We start from the raw sequence: 5,705 nt of genomic DNA, 5'->3' as shown, positions 1-5,705 counted from the left end.
CAGAAACTACCTTCATTTCCACCGCCTACTCCGTTTCTCTTGTTGGGTTTTAACATATGCAAATGATTTATAGAACTAAAGATCCTTAAACGATTTCGAAAATGAACTTCAAACTCGTCTTTTTTTTTTCAGATTATGTGTATTCTTGGGTAGGTTTTAATAGTTGAAGGGGGGTCTTTGGCTTCGTGATTAGGGTTTTGTTTGGGGTAGCGAAGGATTTTAAAGGTTTAAAGGAAACATAAGGTTTCATATATGATTTTCGAAGGTGCTTGGTCGCTTCCCTAACTTGACTCACTAACAACAATGCTTGGTGGTGGGTGAGAAATCTTCGAGGCAATTGTTTGGGGTTTGCAAGAGTTTTAGTGCTCCACGAAATCTGATATGGTTCTCCATCTGTTTCGTCGACGGAGTGTTGTTGACAGAGGATCAAAGAAATTTCTTCTATTTAAATTGATCGAATGGGGAAGACGAACCTCCGACCGCGTGAATAAGCATAACGTCAGGGACCATATGTATCTTTTAAAAAATATAATTCATTAACAATTAATCAGTAAATTAAAAACGATGAAAAAATAAATAGATAACGGTACAATAGTCTTTTTATGTCAAATAGTGACCAAGCACAACAAAATTGCATTTTAGGGATCGTTCGAGTTAATATATATATATATATATATATATATATATATATATATATATATATATATATATATATATATATAAAAGGGACTAAACGCACAGATTACCCCAAACCACATGGACCATTCGCATAATTTATTCAAATCAATTATAAAAGTAAATTATAAAGTATAATAAAGACAAGGAATACATTGGACTTGTAGTTTAAAGTCTGATCGAGTTTTTTTTTATGAAGTAACCATAATGAAGAAAGGATGTTACAATCGTGGGTCGGTCAATAGAGAAATTACGTAAAAACTGTTAGGTGATGTTTGGTTCGCAGAATGTTGCAGAAAGAATTTGAATTGGAATTGGAAAATGAATCTGACAGGAATTTGAATCTAATTACATATGTTATTTGGTTGGTAGAAAATAGAATTGGAATTAATTCCAAATTTTGTTTGGTTCGCAGGAAATGAAATTGGAATTCATATAAAACGACAAAATTGCCCTTTTTATATGTTTTGCTTAATTTTACTTTGTTTTCTAAGTTATATGTAAACATATGTGAAACATCCCAAAAATACGGTCAAAAATTTCGTTTTTAAATCATTATTAAAACCATAAATATCATCACCATAGTATAAAATCATAAACCATGTATCTCAAAATATCATAATATCTGTCAAAATATCAAAATCTCATATCAAATATCAGATTAAATCTCCCAGGCTAGAAATACTGTGGTGTGTGCCATGTGATCATTCCGAGCCCTTCCATTTGCTAGCTGAGGTACCTGAAACCAAACTGAAAACTGTAAGCACGAATCTTAGTGAGCTCCCCCACACTACCAAATACCATACACATAACATATAACATGTAACATAAACTTTGGGACACCGCCCAGCTGCATCGGGGCGAACCCGACATTGGCTTACCCGGCATCAAACTCCTGCCCGACATCGGGCTCACCCCGGCATCAGACCACGTCTGGCATCGGGCTCACCCCGGCATCGGGCTTACCCTGACACATACATAACATATCATATATCGTATACACATAACATAAGCATATAACATACATCGGGCTTACCCCCGACATCGGACCGAACCCCGAAACACATAACAGATAGCATATAACTAACATGCATCGGGCTTACCCCGGAACACATAACACATAACAGATACACTAACATACATCGGGCTTGCCCCGGAACACATAACACATAACATGCATGAATCACAAAGACATCAAGCATACATATACTCTTCTCAGGACCGCTCCGGCATCGGACCGTAGTCTGGAACTACTAACAACTAAACGGGCCGACATTGTGACCTTAGACCCATTCCTACTGGAGAGAAACTCACCTCGCAAAACTGACTGTTGAAAACTCGAGTGAGGAATCCTTGTCTGCTGCTCCGACGACTCTCCGGCTATCAATTCTATAATAAGACTTAAACACAATCTGCTAATCCTCCTTAGGGTAAATTGACCATTTTACCCCTGGTCAAAGTCAAGGTCAAAGTCAAAGTCAACTCTCAGTCAACCCAACTCGTCGAGTTATCTCCCAACTCAGCAAGTCCCTGAATGCTTAAACTCGTGGTCAACTGAGTCAACTCGTCGAGTCCCTTAACAGACTCGTCGAGTTCTTGCTGTCATACTAATCGGGACAACCCGCTTCAACTCGTCGAGTCCTTCCCTGGACTCGGAAAGTTCCCTATTCTGATTGAGCCATCTCAAAGGATTAAGATCTTACAATTCAGACCTATGTTCCAAACTCCTTCTACATACTGGAAATACATTCTTAAGGGTAAACTTTCCAACTTTACCCGTCCTTAGTCCTTCCTAATGGGTTTAACCCAAACCCTAACTTCTTTAAGACATAATACTTGGTCCACAAGCCATAATACCATAAACTAAAGCACAACATACTAGATCTAGGCTCTTATCATCTGTGGGACACGTAAAGTCCTTAGCTTTCCTCCCATGCATGGTCTTTTAGGGCAAAAAAGGCCATGTTCTTGCATATAAACTTGCATCGGGTCTCCATGGTCATAAAGTTTGCACCTTTATGCCATGGAACCCTTCCTAGACCCCAGATCTGAGATATACATCACTTGGTACGTCCCAATCCCAAGGGCTAAGGTTCTTGAACCAATTCCTTCATAAAATGTAAACAAATAGATCTAAGAGAAGAAGGATCAAGTTAGGGACTTGATTACCAGAAAATGCAGTAAATGGAGTGTAGCTCCTGGATCTACTTCTTCCTCTTTGAGCCTTCTATCTTCTTCTTCTTCCACAAGCTTCAAAAGGCACAATATCACTCAAAATGGCAAGAACTAGCTCAAAATCACTCAAGGTGGGTTAGGGTTTCGAGATTAGGGTTTGGAGGTGATAGAGGCTGGGATGGAGGCCAGATATGATGTTTAAATAGGGTGCAAACCCTGAAGATTAGGGTTTCCTCCTGATGGACCTACTCGCCGAGTCCAGGCTTTGACTCGTCGAGTAGACCACTTAAACCCCGCGTCCAAACTGGCATCTACTTGACGAGTTAGGGCTACCAACTCGTCGAGTAGCTCTTACAAAATGAATATTTTAATAGATTAAATGCGTACCAGGAACGGGGCGTTACACTTCTCCCCTACTTGTTTTAGACTTCGTCCTCGAAGTTTGCTGCATCTGAAAACAACTCTGGGTAGTGTTCCCTCATCTCATCCTCAGGCTCCCATGTCCACTCTGAACCCTTACGATGATGCCACTGCACCTTCACTAACTCAACCCGCTTGTTCCTTAGCTCCTTCGTCTTGCGATCCAGAATCGCCACTGGTCTCTCAATGTAGTTCAGGCTGTCATCAACCTGAATATCCTCAAGGGGTACCACTGCTGAATCATCCACCAAGAACTTCTGTAACTGGGAAACATGGAAAGTGTTGTGGATCTGGCTGAGCTCGGCTGGTAGATCCAATCTGTATGCTACCTTGCCCACCCGGGCTATGACTCAGAAGGGGCCGATATACATGGGGCCTAGCTTTCCCCGCTTCCGAAATCGTATGACACCCTTCCAGGGCGACACCTTCAGGAGAACCATGTCGCCCTTCCGAAACTCCAAGTCTGAACGCTGCTTGTCGGCGTAACTCTTATGCCGACTCTGAGCGGTCTGGAGCCTGCTCCGAACCTGCTGGATCCGCTCGGTGGTCTTGAGTACTACCTCTGTACTCCCCATGACCCTCTGACTGACCTCACCCCAACAGATTGGGGTCCTACACTTCCTCCCGTAGAGCATCTCAAAGGGAGGCCGGTCTATACTGGCGTGGTAACTGTTGTTATACGAAAATTCTGCTAACGGAAGATACGTATCCCAACTGCCAACGAAATCCAAAACACATGCACGAAGCATTTCCTCGACAGTTTGAATCGTCCTCTCGCTCTGTCCATCTGTCTGGGGGTGGAAAGCGGTGTTGAAGTGGAGACGAGTACCCATCTCGTCATGAAACCGCTTCCAGAATCTGGAAGTAAAACGGACATCTTGGTCTGACACTACCGAGACAGGCACTCCATGACGTGCCTGTTGGATTAATGTCTAAGTCCATAACTATATTTGGTATGTACTTGACCCGACCCGGCATGGTCCATTTGGGTTGCACTTCACCGGCACAATTTATATGGATAGTTTTTTGAGAATAATATATTTATGATTTATATTAATATATTATAAGTTCTAATATATTAATATGGAATCATATTATTTAATTAGTATTGATCAAGAATTAATTTAGAATTAATTAAGTGATCAAAAAGAACTAATTAAATATGGACTCTTATATATATGGAATGGGCCAAGTTCATTTAGGTTGGGCTAAGCTTTCATGGATGGTCCATGGAGCTTTTAACCCATGGATCCTATGTAAATGAAAGGTCATGGGTATTAGGGTTTACATGGATGTAACCCTAATCCTCCATAATATATAAAGGGGTCCTTGGCTCACAAAATTGACACAAGTGTGTGAAAATAAGAGTGGGCCGATTTTAGTGTGCATACATATTCTCTCAAGTTCTTCCAAGGTGTTTTGGTGATTTGTGATTCCATTTGAGGCTTCCACACTATTGGGGCTAAGCTCTTAAAGCTTGAAGACATCAAGCTACATCAAAAGGTATGTCATCTAACTATAACTTTGTAGTATAGGTGGTTCATAATATTCTAGTTAGGATGAAACCTTGGAATAGTTAATATTTGCATGTATAATAGAGAAAACATAGATCCAAGGTTTATAGGGTTGCATGTACACCATAGGAGTGTTAGAATGCTCAAAACCCAACAGTGGTATCAGAGCCATGGGTTGTTTTCTGTTATATTGATGCAAATGTTTTATTTTCAAGTTGGAAAAAAAAGGAAAAAAAAAACATGACGTTTGTCAAATTTTAAAATAATTACTTGTTTTGTGAAAAACGAATTATTTGTAAAATTTGAATCATTTATTATATGAGTTGAATTAGGTCAAATTTAGTAAAAGATAAAATGATATGATTATTTTATTAGTTTTAAAAGTTTGATCTAAATGTTTTAATGAGTTACATATTTTGTCATAAAATTTTGGAGCTCAAAAGTTTTTTTTAAAGTTGTGATCTTAAGGGTTTTTGAAACTTCCATAAGTTATGGATATGAAAGTTTTTTTTTAAAAAAAAAAAAAATTTGATTCAAAGTTTTTATGGAGTTACAAAATTTGGTGTTAATGTTTTAAAGAATTCCATAACTTGTTCTTAAGTTATGGAACATGGAAAGTTTCATCATAAAACACCATTAATTCCATAAGTTATGGAATCCAAAGGTTTTCAATAATTCCAAAACTTGCCCTCAAGTTTTGGAATTTGAGAAAAGTTTTTTATGAAAAAAAAAATTGAATTCTAAAACTCTTGGGTTCATAACTTAAACAATTAATTAAATGGTTTTAATTTTGAGTTTAATAATTGGAATTATGATGTTTTGTTGAATAGTTCAAATTAACTCTTATGGACTTTATTAATAGTTAATTAAAGCGTTTAATTAAAAGAGTATTATTAATCCATAAATATATGGTTTGAGTTT

Source organism: Lactuca virosa, chromosome 4 (assembly GCF_052849685.1).
Source record: "Lactuca virosa cultivar CGN04683 chromosome 4, Lactuca_virosa_CGN04683_v6, whole genome shotgun sequence".
Lineage (NCBI taxonomy): Eukaryota > Viridiplantae > Streptophyta > Magnoliopsida > Asterales > Asteraceae > Lactuca > Lactuca virosa.
This window is presented reverse-complemented; position numbering follows the sequence as displayed.